The 18,109-nt window shown below is 41.6% G+C and overlaps 1 protein-coding gene across 26 annotated transcripts in view; it reads left to right on the plus strand.

Annotated features, from left to right (window-relative positions):
- ADGRL3 (adhesion G protein-coupled receptor L3) overlaps positions 1 to 18,109 on the plus strand; it is a 492,302-nt gene that overhangs the window by 58,010 nt on the left and 416,183 nt on the right. The window contains exons 2-4 of one of the 26 annotated variants that reach the window (XM_048942765.1): positions 16,305 to 16,396; positions 16,489 to 16,677; positions 16,911 to 17,063. The exons of the other annotated variants lie outside the window; for them this stretch is intronic. The gene's annotated coding sequence lies outside the window, so the exon portion shown is untranslated. The remainder of the gene's footprint in view (positions 1 to 16,304; positions 16,397 to 16,488; positions 16,678 to 16,910; positions 17,064 to 18,109) is intronic. 26 annotated transcript variants of the gene reach the window in all.

An 18,109-nucleotide genomic window follows, 5' to 3' on the forward strand; every position in this document is an offset into this window, starting at 1 on the left:
GTTGCAGGATGGCCCTGGAACTATTGTTGCATGTCAGTGGCCTACAAGCTGCAAGAGAAATGGCAGTATATGTCCCCACTACCCTTTTTTCTTAACAAAGGCAGCAGATGCAGCCAAATACCCCAGGTAGAGGAGAGCTGCTGTGCTGTCTGAGGAGCAGCTGCTGATAATTGCAGGAGATTTGTACCCATCCCTCCTGTTTTGCTCGGAGGGGTCCCTGGTGGTATGGGGCTGCTTCTTGCCACGCTGAGCTGGCTGCTCCTCCCAGGCACACACGTCTGCCTGTGTGCAGCCTGTGGCTTTATCTGTTTGTGTAGTTCTAATGAAGCAGCCATGCCAGCCCCCTGGGAAGGTCTTTTCTGTGTTGTGGAGCATCCCTGCCGGCAGCTCTGGCTTCTGCAGGGCCTGATGTCCCACCCGAAGCACAAGCTGTGCTTAGGGAGAACAAAGAGAATATAATGCTTCTGTCCTAGCTGAGCTACTCTGATTTAGTCCTATGCATGCTCATTTCCTTTCCTATTTCCCCTATGTCATCCCATACCTTCTTGATAGACTCAACTTTCTATCTGTGCTTCTTGTTTGCTGGGGAGGCATTTCTGTTTTCTTTTCTGTTGAAGAGGTGAGAGCTGAATGCCCCACTCTTGCCTGTAAGAGTGTTTCTGCTCTGTTAATATCAAGTTCAGTTTGTCGTCAGTGTACCGGGTGACCCCCACAACACAAACTTTGACGTTGTCTCTCTACCTCTGATGCGTTTTGATAATTTTGGGATTTGTGCTTTTGTTAGTAGGAAAAAAATTATTCTCGATCTTGTATTTTGCTCTTAGCAAAATCAATATTCCTCTGTCTTACCCACCTTGGATCAAGATATACACTGACTTAAAAGGTACCAGTTTTGTTTCTTGACTTTTGCATTTTGCATCATACAGGCTGATCCTCTCTGCATGTTTGTTAATCAAGCATCTTGGTAGTGGTTCAGTTCTGGCTCAGAAGCCCTGCTTTGGACTCTGCAGGGTAACAGCTCCTGCAATGGGTAAGGGCTAGAGTCAGCCTGGCAAGGGATGTGCTTTCATGTGTTGAAACCTTGCTTTCCTAGGGTCTGCACCATCAGTACATTCACATTCAAGTTGCAGAATTTACCCATTTTTGCTGTTATAGATTCTTGCTCCACTACCTTTCACACATCCTCCTCTTGATCATAAAGGTATATTTACAAGTAGCAGAAGTTCTTATTTTTAAAAAATTAGAGGTTTTTGGAGTAGATAATAGTTTCACATTCTTCAAGATATCATTTTAATCTTTTATTGATGCAGCTTTATGAAATACTTAAATGTTAATAATCATCTGTCAGTAAGCAAGGAGAAAATGAGTCATTATGTACTAAAAAGAAACAGGTTTGTCTTTCTGCATCCCACAGCATTTGCATCTAGTGATTGCAGACACCTTACATTTGAGAATCCATCATCTTTCAAAAATGGTAGAAACTCTGCGAGCCTGCCCATGGCAGTAGGTTGGAATTAGATAATCTTTAAGGTCCCTTCCAATCCAAGCCATAGTGCTATTCCATTCTATGAAATATCAGCCTTCTTCTTTCCCTGTTGGCTATTTGAATTGAAGTAGTTTTTTGTTTTAAGCAGAGAACAAAACTGACCCACTATCTCATTAACTGCTTTTTTCTCAGACCAAAGTGGTGCAGCTTTTTTCCTAAGTCACAAGGAAGGCATTTTGGTTCACCTCCCTCTAAGTATTCTTCAGAAGTATGTGATAATAGGAGGTTTTAATCTTGGCAGTGCTGTTGTTTTTAACACATTCTTCTTGTTGCTTTGTGTGTGAACTCCACTAGTTTCAGGGTAGGATGGAAGGATTCTGTATGTCCTTTTGGTAAGGCAAAAACCACTTCTGAAAGTCATGTTCGTCCCACTCTGTGTATGTTAGTTGCTGAGATTGCTGCTCTCAGTCCCAGGATAAATCTGTGTGCATTTGGCCAAATGAGAAAATATCCCTGTGGTGGTGGTCTCAAATCATGCTAACAAGAGAGGAAACAGGAATTAAGGATATAGATTTCAAAGGAAGAAATCTACCCAGTGCTTGCAGTCTGGGGTATTTAACGTGCTTCTGTTTAACCTGCAGACCTGACTGTCCACATCTAATTCGCTGGCTTCCAGGGACGGATGTAACGGCTAGGGCCTTGTGTTCTTAGAACTGCAATTAGCCCTGTCCCTTGCCCTGCCGGGACACTGGCTTATTCGTTCTCCCAGTGGCTGCATAGGGCTGAGGGCTTTCTGGTGTTTAAAGAGCTGCAGTGCTTTTCTGTGTATGTCTTGTCTCAGCTCCTGCCAAGCAGTCTGATAGCGTAGGCGTGATTTTTCTCCTGTCCCCAAAGTGGAACAAGTGGAGGGCTCAGTCAGCTGTTAACATCAGAGCTTCATCAGCTCCTAGGTGACCATCATCCGCAGTACCTTGAATAATATTACTGCAAGGACAGCGATAAAAGAGGTATATTTTCACTTGGAGCCGAAATAGAGTGGGTGGCTGGGTCAGGATGCAGTCCTAACTGTGCACAATAGCACAGGGGATGCACGCAATGCCTCTCAATAACTAAAATTGCTTTGCGTCCCAATGTGCAATGATTGATTGCTCTAAGGGGGGTGGCTGCTCTCTCTTGACCTGCGCTCCTAATAAAGGCAGCCGCCAAAATTGCACCTTGGAGCTAATGATGGCACTCCTACTGCTGATTCCAGCAAAGGTGGCATTAAGCTGGAGCGAGATAATTTTGCAAACCCCGTGCGTTACTACTGACACTTTTCTAGTGTTACTAGAGAAGGTGTATTTTTATGTGTAATAAGCTTTCTATAGGCAAGTAGTGAGCTTTTTCTTCCTGTTATAGGAGGAGTTTTACTTCTGTAACTTTGAATGCCAGAGAAAAAACTCACACTTCTTTTCCTTAGACAATTTGCTATGGAAACAGCAGAACTGCATTGGATAGTTTCATGCAGATGTTATATGCTCATGTTAACACTGTGCTTGCATAAGGATAAAGCCAGTCACAAAGGAGCAATATCTGAGGTCTTTGGAAAAGCAGCAGAACCCGATCAGCAATGTCGGAAAGGAAACCTGCAAAGAGTGAAGTCCCTCCGTGCCACTGTTTTGTTGTAAGCTGCTCTTCTTGTAGTTTGTGACTTTGTTTAGTATCACATTTCCTTCATCTTACTGGCTTTTTCTTGTGGGCTCGTGCAACTGGAGTTTATCAGAACTGAGTGACATGCAAAGTGTTTGCATATTCATAGATCAGTCTTTATAAGACTTCCCGGTGAGACTCTTAACTACGCTTAGTCTGTTTATCCACTCAAATCCACTGCTATGGTGCTTTAAAACTTGAAATCATAACAGCATCTGAATTTCAGCATAAAATAAAATATTGTAAGTGAGGACACATGGTAGTAATCAAAACAAGTTCTTTAAAATGAGCCTGTGTGCTGCAGGACGGGAGAGTGTTTGCAGGGAAGTATTGACAGACCTCGATTGCTGGCAGCCTGGGGCGCTGAAATCCATTGCTAGGTGCAGAGGTAATGCAGACCAGCTTTCCCAGGCACTCGGTGCTTCATGGTGATGGACCAAATTATTTCAGTATCTTAACTGTAGTTGTCTGAGCTTTTTCGAGCTGCCCGTAAATTGTGGTGCAATGAAGCTGCAGTGGTAAAATCAGCGTGGAGGATCTGCTGGGGTTGTGCTTCTGGAGCTCTCAGCTTTTTTTCAGCAGAAAGGCAAGGCTCTGCCTGTCCCTGAGTGCGGACATTTTGACTGGCACCAAATTTTCTGTGTGGAACCACGGGTCGTGTTGAACGGTTCCTCTTATCTTACCCCTTCTCAATTTAATACAAGCTGTGTCCAGTCTGTAGGATTGCTGATTGGATTTGTTCAATTAGAGAGGCTTTCATGTTACAGAAATGGAAATTGGTATTTTCTAATTTTATTGCTGAGTAGCTGAAATGGTCAGCTTAGAATAAACTTTTTCAAAAGATAAGAGGCAGCGGATTAAAGTGAGCAGACAGAGCTATAAGTTTCAAATGGTAGAGATCTTGGGTGTCACACTTGTTAGAAGCTCAAGCTGGGCATTTTTTTTTTTTTTTAAGGGCTCGTTTTTAGAGGGCAAATATGCTCCATTTGGCCTCCAAAAAATCCAAAAACATTTTTCTAACAGCAAATTGCTTTGCACACTGAAAGCAGTAGTTACTTTTGAATCAAGCAATTGAATGGCTGTTTTTTATTTACTGTGAGAGTCTGACACGTGTTACCGTGGAGAGAAATTTAAAAAACATAAGATGTGTGATTCATTACAGTATTAGGGGAATATTAGGCCATTCAGGAGTGCTGTTATTTAGTATAAAGCACTGTAGATGGAAGAGCTGGAAACTAAGGCACGGAAAGATCTTTGTAGAAGTCTGTTGTACTTGGTTAACACTAGAGAAGAATGAACATTTTATCCCTGCTTCTCTCAGGAAGAGGGAAAGCATCTTGTAAACCTAGCAAGAAAAATTCTCATTTAACATGTTTGTATTAATAGGAATTCAGTGATTTACAAAGCTCCAGGACATGTCTTTTTCTATATATTTTTATTAAATTGGAATTATTTCTACTTCTAAGCCACTGTGAAGTTCCTTAATTCATTTGATACGCTTTACCAATACAGTAGTGTAATAATAAGAAAGAGACCTCTGATCTTAGTGTGTACATATTATAGTCTACTGTATAGCAGTATGCTTTAAAGGAGAAGAAAAAGAAATGCAATACAACTTCAGTTTGCAGGCTGTATCATCCAGCAGTAATTTTCTATCACTGCAGGATACCAATCCCTTGTTTGCTACTCAGAAGCCCTATAATACTTCACTCTGTTAGCGTTGCATCATTCATTAATGTTGCATCATTATCTGGGGAGTTATGTAGATGAGGAATCTGAGCTGAGTCTCTGAGGGCTGAATTCACTGTCTTGCTTCAAATGTTGAGTACAGATTTAGCTTTCTGTTGTGGTGATTTTACTTTGGTCCTTTTCTTACTGTATTTTTGTGGCCAGTTGAAAAATAGGCGAAACTGTGAAGTTTTATTTCTTTACTCATAGATCATTGATGACCAAATAATGTTTGATTTGGCATTTAACTTACTAAAGGTAAAGGAAGATTGGAAAGAATGGTTCCAGTTGGAAAAAATTATATGTATAAAAGGACTTAAATAGCTCTATAAGTTTAAAGAATTCTAGAAGCAAACAGAAAATTGGAGAATAAAGAGAAACAGCAGGATCTTATGCAAGACGCTGAAATGTTACCATGTGCATTAAGCTCTTGCTTTCTGTATGTAGATGTGGGAGGTAAAGTCAGTACAGCTGTTGATTTGTGAAGTATCAGAATTGCACTTGCCACAGCTGAATTTCTCTTGGTTTGTGTATATAGACTGGATCTTCTGGTGGGGAGGCAGGTGTCTGGAGATCTGTGCTTCCTTGCTATGCTACATCCTGTTAGGCAGTGACACTGCAAGCAGTTGTGGTGTTGCTGTATTTGCATTTCATGTTACTGTATTTGATATTTATACTTGCTATTTTCAAGTTTGTTTTTGAAAGATATGTTGCATTAAAATTCTTCAAACTCTGTGGAAACTGTAAAACAGTTTCTGTAAATAATTGATGCTTTAAAAAGTCCTTGTTAAAAGACCATCAAGGCCTCTTTTCTCTAGGAAATTAGGACCTTTACTATTCTATTCTTGAAAAATGGCCCCATGCAAAGTCACCTTTGCACACATCACTGTAGGCTTTCAGTTGTGAAGGTTGTGTTTTGGGTTGGTGTGTGGGTCTGATGGCAACAATTTCATGATATTTACTGTCTTCATCTTGCTGCCATCAAGCAGCACTTTCCATGTTTGTTGTCTTTGGGTGCTGGGGCTCAGCTCTGGGGGACGTGCTAGGAAACAACTCATCTGCAGCAGGGCAGCAGCTGTTACCTTGTTAGGAGAATTTTAATTTGGGATAGATGGGATCAAAGGAACAACTGTTCAGGCAAGTTGTCTCTAATGCAAAATGCATCACCTGAAGGAAATTTGGGGTGGAGGAATCAAATGTTAGTTTTAATGATGTAGCAGAACTTAATGACGAAATATGGTTCTCAGGGGCTGTGTTTCATCATAGCATGTACCTTTAAAAACACAGGCTTCAGGGGATAAAAATTGTGGCATCTATCTGTGCAAGCTTTTATTTGACATGGTCGGGTAGACTTATTGAATTCCTACTCCTTGCTTTAGTTGAGCTGTGTGCTGTATGTTCTCCACAATAGCTCAAGGTAAAAATTGATCTCTGGTCAATACTGTGCAATGATTCGACCCACTCCGTAATCAGCACCGCTCTGTGAATGAAATTCATCGTGGGAGGCCTGATTATTGTCTTTACTAGGACTGACCTGACTGAAAGGGCTATCAGACTGTCTGAATTTGGACACTTTGGACAATTGCCATCAGGAATTATCCATGCTGCCAGAAAGGGCTAAATTGAGCAGAGATGAAGTGCTGGTGTTCATTGATTCCTTTTTCTTTTTTTTCTTTTTTTTTCTTTTTTTTTCTTTTCCTTTTCTTTACTGCTCCTGACTAGGTAGAGGAGAAACAGATGCAGCTTCAGCTGCATTCACAGAGAGTTTGAATAGCTTTGCTGCAGTGATACATGAATCTTTTCTGACTCTGTGTCAAATTGTCTGCAGCATGCACTGGAAGATTTTAGGGCCAATTTTAAGGAAAGACAATTTGTCAAAAATGCTATGACATAAGAACCATCTTTGTGGTCCTCTTGCCTGTGTGTGGGTCAAGACAGAACAGGACAGTGCTGCAGACAACAGAGTGCTTCACATTCTGTGTATCAGCCTTGCATATTTGGACCTTTGGAGACTGATCTGAGGTCACAAGCTATGTAGATCATGTTGGAACTTGTTAAACACAAAACTTAATTGACTACTTGTTCTAAAAATCGAGGCTACATGGATGTGTGTGTGTGTATATATATATATATGTGTTGTGTGAGCCCATCAGCATTGCCTTGGGACAGGCAAAATGAATCCTTTAAGTGCCTGGTTAGAGCAGTGTTTGCCATGAAATGTGGCTTTCATTCAATATATGGATGCACTAGTCTTGCATCATGAAGAAGCTTTTGGGGTCTTTATAAGGAAACGGGATCTATCCCCATGTTTAATGCAAGCATAATGAAGGATTTAATAGTGGTTAATATTTAAGTACTTGATCCTTTGTTAGATGGTTTTTTTCTTCCAACCTTTGTACAGGATTACAGAAAGCCTGGCATTTTTTTTTCTTCTCACTTAAACAATGTGGAAATTTCAGCTCCGCTGATAATACTCCAAAAAACCCAGTCATTTTCTTACAGGACTGCAAACCACCAATCTTTATTAATATGTATTTAAAATAGAAATAATAATAGAATATATTAAATATATATATATATATGTTATTTATATATATATTTATATATACAAATATATATAAATATATATAAAAATAATAGAAAAAAGTGCAAGTATCAAAACTGTATTTACCTCACAGAACATCTTAAAAGTTAGTGTGGGCCATGGGATGTCAAGCTCTTCTGTGGTCAAAACAAAGTAAGGCTCGCAGGTGAAACTATACTTTGTGCTTTGCCTACTGTGACAGCATTATACAGTAATAATACATGGCTTGTTAATGGCCCTGTTTCTCTTCCTGGTGGCAACTCCTTTGCCTGACTCCAAGAACTGGACTGAGATCTTAATTCACCACAAAATGTTCCATTGACAGGTATGGACTATGCTTCAGCTCAGTTTGATGTAGTGTAGTGGGAGCTTTAAAGCTGGAGACTCTTCACCAAGTGTGTTGTGCCTGTTTGTCACAAGATAACCTCCTGTCTTTTAATAGAGTTAAAGCTTTGTGGGCAGGCTCTGCCCTTGCTTAATGCTGTGGCATTGTTCCCATTGGCTTCAAAAGGAGAAGGCACTTAGACCAGGACTCACAAAGGCCCTTAGGAGCCTAAGTCCCATTCATTTCCTGATTTCATTGGGACTTAGAGTCCTAAATCCCTTTGTGAATCCAAGCCGTAATGCTCTACTATCTAGGCACAAGCATTAAAAAGAGTTCTCTTTTTATCCTCTTAGCATGGTAAGCCTGGAAAGTGGAGCTCCTTATTATCTTCCCTGTGCTCCTGAAATAGGCTGGAAATATGTGTAGCTGTTTAAATATGTAAGTTATCTTTTTACTCGAGTCTGGATTATCTTCTCTTTTCCAGAAGTACAAAAACAAGCAGTTCTGCTCTGTGTCAGTGGCTACACAGCCAGCACAGGGCAGTGTAATGAACCATGCACCTCTGAGCACCCAGAAGAGTCTTCCAGTCCATGCAAGGGCATGGGCTGTAGGATGTGAAGGTTCTATAGTAGAATTCAAACATTTCTAGTGCAGTTGCCACTTACATATTGTACATGTCCATACATCCCCAATTCAAGACCAGATACTCATATAATAAAACTCAGTATTTTATGAGTTTCAAGTATGATCTGTACAGCTTGTCTGCTTAGATCGGACTTCAAAGGCCCAAGTTTCAACTCCTTTCTGGGCTAAAACTCTGCAAGATGGGTGTTCTGTTTGTGGATTGGTAAGCTGAATGAAGGGAGAAGAGCGCATCATGTCTTTAACCCCTTCCTGTATGAAGAACCCTCCACACAGCCTAGTCTTTGGGGATGCATGTTGAAATCACCTAGCTGTGAAGCCCTTTATTCTGTCCTGGGAATTATGCTTTGAAAAAGCCCTAATGTCACAGAATCACAGGGGTTGGAAGGGACCTCCAGAGGTCGAGTCCAACCTCCCTGCCAAAGCAGGTTCCCTACACCAGGTTGCACAAGTAGGTGTCCAGATGGGTCTTGAACATCTCCAGAGAAGGAGACTCCACAACCTCCCTGGGCAGCCTGTTCCAGTGCTCCGTCACCCTCACCATAAAGAAGTTCCTGTGCACATCTGTGTGGAACTCCCTACACTTCAGTTTCTGGCCATTTCCCCTTGTCCTGTTTCCACACTCTGCTGAAAAAAGGCTGGCCTTGCCACTCTGCCCCCCACACCTTAGATATTTATAGACCTGGATCAGGTCTCCTCTCAGTCTTCTTTTCTTAAGGCTGAACAGACCCAGTTCACTCAGCCTTTCTTCATAGGAGAGATGCTCCAGGCCCTTCACCATCTTCGTGGCCCTCCGCTGGACTCTTTCCAGGAGATCCCTGTCTTCTTTGTACTGGAGAGCCCAGAACTGGATGCAGTACTCCAGATGAGGCCTTACCAGGGCAGAGTAGAGGGGGAGGATCACCTGCCTCGACCTGCTGGCCACGCTCTTTTTAACACACCCCAGTAAGCCATTGGCGTTTTTGGTCATGAGGGCACACTGCTGGCTCATGGCCAACCTGTCGTCCACCAGGACACCCAGGTCCCTCTCTGCAGAGCTCCTCTCCAGCAAGTCATCCACCAACCTGTACTGGTGCATGCAATTATTCCTCCCCAGATGCAAGACTCTACACTTGCTTTTGTTAACCCTCATTTGGTTTCTCACTGCCCAGCTCTCCAGCCTGTCCAGGTCTCGCTGAATGGCAGCACAGCCTTCAGGCGTGTCAGCCAATCCTCCCAACTTCGTATCATCAGCAAACTTGCTGAGGGTGGCCACTATCCCCTCAAGGTCACTGATGAGGATGTTGAACAAGACCGGACCCAGCACCGACCCCTGAGGAACACCGCTAGTTACAGGTCTCCAACCGGACTCTACACTGCCAGTGACGACCCTCTGTCATCTGCAAGTCAGCCAGTTATCCATGAAGACTTGATCCATGCACTCTGTGGAGAAGTTAGGTACTCATTAAAAGGGCTATAAAGATCAAACCCTCAGTAAGAAACCCTCCTAATACTCTCTTGATGTTATTCTTTCGAAGCCAAATGAGTTTTTGCATCATCTTGCTCTTTTCCAAATCTGTTGATGATGGGCTCAGTGTTCAGCTGATGTAAATTAGCTCAGTGCCACTGAAAAAGGGTTAGTAGCTGTGTTGATGTATCTCAGTTGAGGAGTTGCTGTAGGTCCTTTGGTTTTCTTGTATTAAACACTATTCTCCTCTCTTCCCAGTTTCTTATGTTCAAGAGCAGTGTGAATATAGAAGAGATTTCAATAGTCTGATTTAAAAAAAAAAGAAAAAAAAGCTGTCTAATCTGTTATGTCAAAAGTAAATAATGTATAGGCTTATGGAGAAACTAATGATTAGATGTTGGCATATATTCTTGATAGATTATGAATCCTTTTCCCATTAATGGATGAACTCTTAGCCTCCGATAAAGAGCTTTGATTGATGGAAAAGCAAAATGATGGTATTTATTCTCTTTGCTATGATGATCCAAAGAGATGAGAGATTTAGGTCTGAAAAATTCTTTTACCAAAGTAAATAAAACAGCAAATTAATCTAGTTATTGCAGAGAACTTCTACTGAAGTGTTGCTTATATCTTACCATTTAGAACAAAACATGCTTGCAGCAGGTAAGACTTTAACTGAGTTTGTGTTGATTTTCAAATCCATACATGATAAGGGCTTGCTGTCTTCTGTTATTTTAGAGGGGAACAGAGTTGTGAAGTTGATGGGAATAGAGAACATAGATGGGTCATACATTTAAGAGCTGGGGGAATTCTGCCGGGTTGAATTCTTTTTCTCTTTATAGTGAGCCATGTTGCTGAGCTAAGATGACTTCTTCAGAGAGCACTGTGATATTGGGTTTCTTTCTCCTTATGTTGTGGATTGCTGGGTTTAATTGTGCCAAATTTTCTCTGCAAAAAGCCCTTCCTGCTTTTATGCAATGTTGCTAAAAATTAAGAAGTCTTGAGTGCTGCTTGGACTTTTCAAAGTGTGTTGACAAGGGAGGTTATCAGAAGGTTTTGCATCCCTTAAGGGACATATGTTCTGTACACTCAGTATCTGGGGCATTTGATTACCTCATGTATCACTTAGGTCCTGAAATCCTGAGAGACACACAGAACAGCTCTACAACACTAATTTTTTGCAGGGCCTCTTTCCTTTTTCTTGCCAAATAACCAACTTGCGATTGCAGAGAGCAGTGTTCTGGAGGGATGCACGAAGTACCTTACCACAGCAATTAGCAGCGGTGGCCTGGGCTTCAGAGAAGGGGTTGGCCTTGTGGTAGGCTCCAAACAGCAATTCAGGCGACCTGTGCTTGCTTCCTGGCGTTGCCATTGATTTTTCATGTGACCTTGCACAAGGCCTGTCACCTCCTCCTGCCCTGGTTGGCCACCAACACCGCAGGGATAACACTGCTGCCTCTTTCATAATCTTTTTGTCCTCAGACGTATTGAATATATATTGTTCAGGGGAGAAGGGGTTTTACTATATGTGTGTGTAGTAGCGGGCAGGAGCTTAAGACTTCACTGGGACTTTTTGGGTACTACAGTAGTAAAATAATGAATGATATTTTGCACTCTGTTTTTCTCCCACTTTATCATCATTGCCATCTTGACCTTTCTTCTGCCTATCAAGCTACCATGTTAACGTGGAAATGGCCTCCCGCAACCTTAGTTCATGTAACAATTGACAACTGATACAAAGCTTATGTAACTGATGTGTATTTTACATTTTTATTTCATTACCAGTTGTGGAGACCTTGATTGAGGAATGAACCCAATCTGTAAACTCATTATTTATGGAATCTGTATTTAAAAATTCAGTGGTGTAGCTAAAAACTTGAGAAGAGATGAACCTGACACCTTGAGAAGTTTAAGGTGTTATTCCTGTTATAATAGGAATCATTGCTGAAGCTTTCCCAAATTTAGATGCATCCTGGCTTGAACATCTAGAACAAAACTTCCAATGCATGTTTGAAAATCTGTTAATAGGCTTTCTGGGTCTAATACACTACATAGGCTTTTAAATTATTTTTAAGGTAAATTGATCTGGTTCTCAGATCAATTTTGTATACATGCTAATTGTTGTGTCCAGCAGAGCTCATAATCACATGAATGTATAGTTTTAAAAGCTATCATAGATTAATTAAACAGATCTTCATCATCTGATAAAATAGTTGAAATATACATTTGATTTATTGTAAACCAGCGGTAAGAAAAATATATATGCTCTTGGTCGCCAAAAGGCATGGAGAGCCAGCATGCTACCCCATTGACATTTTGATGACTTCTCCAACTCTTCCCTCCATAAGTGGAAAGTTTAGGAGCACAGCATGGCTGGATATCATCTTGAGGTGTCAGGGACAAGGTGAAGATTGTGGTCACCTTCCAAGAGTCAGTGATAAACTTTGACTGTGGTCTTCCATGGTTTTCTTGGGTAACAGCTTTTCTAGTAATGAGGAACTTGGATCAGTTTATTTAATTCTAGAGTCTAAAAGATGAAGTTTTATTTCCCAAATTAACATAGGGTAAAAAGGAGGGGGAAAAAAAAAGGAAAAAAAAAAAAAAGGTGCCTTCTGCATGTTCTGTGTGTGATTTCAACTGGCAGCTTCTCCTTGTCCACCTGTTCATAGCTCAACTGTGTGTTTGTTGGGGGTGGAGGGCAGGGCTGTAAACGCATGATGTTCTCTAACATCAAGCAAATCTGTCTTCTTCCCGACAATCTGTTTTGCATCACAACTGATTTTTTTTTAACTTATTTGAAATAGTTAGAAAATGCTTTTTGAATGCCTGTGAAGGATAAACATAACTGTAAATGCCTTTGAATTTGCTTAGTTAAGGTTTTTATGGGTTCTATTCATAATTGTGCTTTAGCCATACATGTTTCATTTTTAAGTAAGTATTCCACCTTCACCTATTCTTCTGAATTTATCAAAGAATCATAGAGTGGCTTGGACTGGGAGAGACCTCAAGGATCATCAAGTTCCAACCCACCTGCCATGGGCAGGATTGTCAGCTGCTAGATCAAGTACTCGATGAGATTTAAAGTCTTTGTTAATACTGCTTCAGATAATTCCAGAAATGAAAAAGTAACATGAATTTGTACAATTGTTCCACTGTTTCTTTTTTTTCTTTCCCCCCACCTCTTGCTTAGAAGGATTATAAATATACAGAAAGGTGTATGGCTATTCAGGTCCTTTTATGTTTTGAATCGTACTCTCATATTTGTATGTCAGAATTTTGAAGGCTTAACTTTTCTGATCCTGAATGTCAGTTCCTTTTCTGACTGCAGGGTACAATTATAGCCTTTGAGGGACAGAAGCAGAGATGGTTTGTAAGTGCAGGAGAAACAGCTGTGATGCTGAACAGGACTGTGCACCAATGTCCTTCTATTTTCAATTTTAATGCCTGGATTTAGCCTACAAATTTAGCACAATAGCTCTTCAGGGGATTGAGGATTTTTTTTGCCACTGTCCGATTAGTAGAATATTTCTAATTTATGCAGAGGAAACTTTTAAGTGTAAAAATAACTAAATTAAAAAGTCAGTAACCCTCCCCCGAAGTCCTCTATGTTGTTCCCTTGTCAGTGCCAAAGTTTCCTAAAACTTCCTGTGTGTGTGTCCATTCATTTTTTCCACCCATGTACTGAGACGTGCAGAGTTGCTAATTAGAGTTCCAGGCTGCAAAGCCAGGAGTCTTGGTGCCACTGTTCATCATGGCTGGCTTGTTATTCCTGGAGCGTGAAGATCAACTTTTCTGTCAAGTGTTGTGTAACATGCTGCTTGCTGGTGTTTAGAGATGCTGTCACTGCTTTGAATGCTTTGTGCCATCCAAAGTCAGTCTCATGGCCATGCACCCCCACCAGCTGCATCAAAAACGGTTCTTTTATCAAGCCACGGTAAGATGCTGCACATTTCCATTGTGTTTCCTTGGCCAAGGAGATGAGGTAGCTGGGCCTCTTCCAAGCCTTTTTGAAATCCTGTAGGGAAGGCTGTAGGGAGCCCTTGGTGGAAAGCTGTCTGGGATTTTCTGCTACACTCATGAGGGGGACTCTTGAAATCTCAGTTCCTTTTAGTAAGATGTGAATAAGAAAATGGACCTTAGGAGGTGGCTGCGTAGTTGTAGGATGTTACTGTGCAGATTGTTTCTCCTAACATGCTACAGAATATCCTTGCCTTAGGCAATGCGACATGCTGTCAGGTTGTCAGGGTAGAGTTGTACCAAAGAGGGGGGATGAGGAAAGGAGAATGAAAAAACTTCATTTCGTTCTGGCCTTAAATGCATCAAGGTGGCAAAGGAATCCAGTGTTAACCTTCAGACAGTCTATTGCAGCCTTTATTGCAGCCCTTGAAAATAATTTGCCATAAAAGCAAACAAGCAAAATTTGGCGTGAATATTGATGAAATGCTGTGTTTTGCTTTAGTGTGCAGCTTCTAAAGGCAGATGAAATTATTGGTAGAAGGAGGATCTGTGTGTTGTCAAAGAGATACCCTTTATCCTAAAAATGACCTGATTGCTTAATTTTTTTCTCTTTGTGCCAGCTGTTTTTATAAATATCAGCTACAAACAGACTTGGAGGGTTTGAAGTGTATCTGTTTTTACATTGTGAACTTTTAATTACAGAGGGGAAATGTAAAGATTTGATGTTTGTGGTTTTGTTTTTGATTTTTCCTTTTTTTTTTTCCTTTCATGTAAGTGAACAAAAGCTTCAAACAAGGCCATTTTGTTAAGGTTATGAAAAACTTTGGGTCAAGTAGCAAATTTGTCAGAGGGATGTTTAGAACATCTCTTAGTTTCGTTGTTTAGAATGTTACCTGTCAAGTCAGTAATATTTATATTTAAGTGTACTGTAGTCCTAGGCACACTGCATGCCAAATGCTCTGCTGTATGGATGTGTGTATGTATGCATATATGTATCCCCTAAGTAATAGAATTGTGATTCTATTATTAATAGAATTGTGATTCTAAGAAATAGAATTGTTCAGTTTGGAAGGGACCTTCAGAAATCAAGTCCAACTGTCTGACTTGTTCATGACTAACCAAAAGACAAAGCATGTTACTGAGGGCTGTTGCTAAGTGCCTGTTGAACACAGATGAGCGTGATGCATCACCAACCTCCCAAGGAAGCCTGTTCCAGTATTTGACCACACCCACAGTAAAGCACTGTACCTTCTTTTGTCTTTTAGGCTAGGTATTGCTTGGAAGATACACATTGTGCAGGTCATGCATCAGTTACCATGCTCTTAACTTTTTTAAACATTTCCACACAAAGTTAAATGCAACCCTCTGTCTCTAATTGGCAAGTAAAGGATTGAAGAGGATCCCAGCTATAGCAAACACCTGTCTGCAGTACGGAGGACAGAAAGTCATTCCTTAGAATTTTTGTTGAAGCAAAGACTGTCCCAGCCTAGAAATAACTTGAAGTATGGCTGTGAGACTGGCAAAATCAAAATGTTGATGTTCATCTATTATATTTTAAGAGGGGAAGGACATGTTTTACACAGTTTGTTCCTTTATGTCTAGTATAGAGCGCTGTTTTGTCTCCACAGAAATTAAGGGTTGAAGTATCTGCTGTAGCATTTGAGCGCTGTGTTTTTCTTAAAAACAATCCTGTCTTTTCTCTGAAAAGTGGGAATGGCCACTGAGCTACTGGGCTGGAGGTCAGGCTACTAGGGGCTGTTAGCTAACTGTGGGGGAAATTTGAGGCTGGAAACAAAAGAGAAAGAGTGCTGGGGGCTCTCCTCCTTGAAACCATTCTTCCTCTGGGAGGTTAACCAGTTTGGTAGTCAAGGGCAAATGTTTTCTGAAAGCATGACTGTTTTCTCTACCTACCCAACGAACTTGCTTGCCTCTCTATTTTGGATGCTTGCAGAAGCCCCTAGGAATCCTAAGAATATTTGTCTTTAAAGCGTCTTATCCCAAACTATTTTATTTTTTTTTCCAGCAAGCAGTTGTCTATGTGGAAGGGTGTGCCCAAAAAGACTGAGTGCTTTTCCTTTCATTGGTAGCTCCATTTCTTAATCTGTCTCCCCCTGGGGATGGGAGCCTTGTATGCATATATTGCTAGCTCTGAGCTTCATGCATCCGTGTAGCAAGCATTTCATGCTCAGTATATTCAAACCATGGACGGTCTAGACTTCAGTTGTAGTTTTACGTGCACAAGAGTTTTGAAACGGGGATTCTGGATCCTGAAGTCTGTGAAAGAGGAATATATAATTATTGGCCACTTATGAAAAGCATGCATGCTGTGAACTTCCTTCATCAGTGAGTGCTCTGTGAGCAGCAGGAATGGAGTCTGATTCCCCAAGGCAACACACAGCTCCCAGTTCTCAGGCTGTACAGCTCAAATACTTCTGTCTTCTCTCAGGCTACCTAGTGAGAAGGAACCTGCACTGAACAGAGCTAGGGGCTTGGACCCTTAGAAAGCTGCTTATTTCTGAAGAGCCTCATCTTCTCCAGGTATTGCCCTCTGGAAATACCCCAGATATGCAGCGCGGTGGCTCTCACTTCACATTTCTGATAGTTTTTTCTCTCTGGAAATTCATCTCCAGCTTTTCAGAATCATTTCCATTCAGTGGGGCCCGAAATGAAAAGAGGTGCTGTTAATGACGGGAAAGGAATCAGTGATGCTGATGTCTTCTGCTTTGAGGCAATTTGGGTCCCCTCAAGAAGCTCTTGGAACTGTGTGCATGGAGCAGAAGGAAGCAACACATGTACGGGATTGGAAGTGAAAGGAAAAGGTATCTGACAGTGGGAGAAATAGCCAGTGTCCTTCCTGGAGTGCCCACTGAGGAAAAACTGGAGCCACGAAGGAATTCCCTTTCCCTGCAGTAGGCCTCCAGTGTTGCTGGGTGCCTGGTGCCTCCCCGTACTTGTTTGTCACCATCTTGCTGGGTCCTGCCAGTCCTGTGTGCCAGCCTGCGTGCTGCTGGGTGTGCTCATTCCTTGTGTGGCTGACTGTTTTTTCCTGCAGTCAGGTTCCCTGCCTCAGGAACTGAGTGGTCAGCCTTTAGAAGATGCTGTCTGCACGATTCAGAAAGTTTCCAGCCTTTTCCAGCCTCTGGGATGCACTCCCTTTTGTTGGAGTGAGAGGAGCAGGCCTGAGCATTGCCTCTGGCACCCCTAGGTACTTTCCTCCATATTCCATTATTTACCTGCATCAAAAATTTAACTGGCACTTTGGGTTTTTTGGTTTCCTCAAAGCCTTCTTCAAACCCTGCTGAGGAAGCAAGTTGAGTGGGCCTGATGTCTATGCAGAGAAGAGCAATGCTACTGTTCTCTTAGTACCAGTAATTTATTCTCTAACAAACATTGCTTACAGGTATAAAAAATTGAAATGGACTTGGAAGCAAGCCTGTTGCTGGGGTCCTGTAGCTTTCTCTTTTTTTCTGTGTTATTGGTATTTATGGAGAGAGAGTTTTTAACATGGATAAAGCAGAAAAAAGGAACACTTGTGAAATGTTTAACTCTTCCTCTTAAGTAAGGGTTCTTCGTGTTTTCTCGTTTCCAAGCTTAGGCATAATGTAGCTATCAAAGTCTCCCCCTTGGCTTTGTCATGCAGTGTAGCATATTTTTGCCCTTAAGCAACAGAAACAGATGATAAGCTGAAGCTAACTGTCCTTGTCTTGAAACCGCCAGAGTGGAGCGAAGCGTCCCTGCTGCTGTGGGTATGTGTTTGGTACAGATGCCTTTCTTCCCATTAATCTGTGCTGGTTGCCAGCTGCCTCTTTTCAAGGCAGCACGATGCCTTAGGAAGTTGTGGAGTTGAGGGAATGGTTGATGTGCTCTTAGGCCTGCCTTTCCAGCCTGTCTGTGAGAAGCAAAGAGGGAAAACCAAGCCAGGAGTAGCTCAGGACCTGAAGCAAGCAAGTAGGTGCCCTACCCAGCAAACATCATATAGGAGCAAACCCTTTGAAAGTAAAATCTCCTCTCTTCTGCAGTCCAAGAGGTGAGAAATTCTTGACCCTGGAGGGACTGATGGTCCCTTCCCTGCTAGCCTCCCTCTGGCAGAGAGAAGACAAGCTGTGCAAGAAAACATCAGTCTTCTCTTTTAAGATATTTATCTGCTTTGTTTGCATGTAAGCCCTCTGTTGTAAAGCTTTAGTAAAGGAAGATTGGTGCTGATTTGGAAATCTCTTTTGCATCAATTTGTTGATTGCCTATGCTTGTGCC

The sequence above is a fragment of the Lagopus muta genome, chromosome 4 (assembly GCF_023343835.1).
Source record: "Lagopus muta isolate bLagMut1 chromosome 4, bLagMut1 primary, whole genome shotgun sequence".
Classification (NCBI taxonomy): domain Eukaryota; kingdom Metazoa; phylum Chordata; class Aves; order Galliformes; family Phasianidae; genus Lagopus; species Lagopus muta.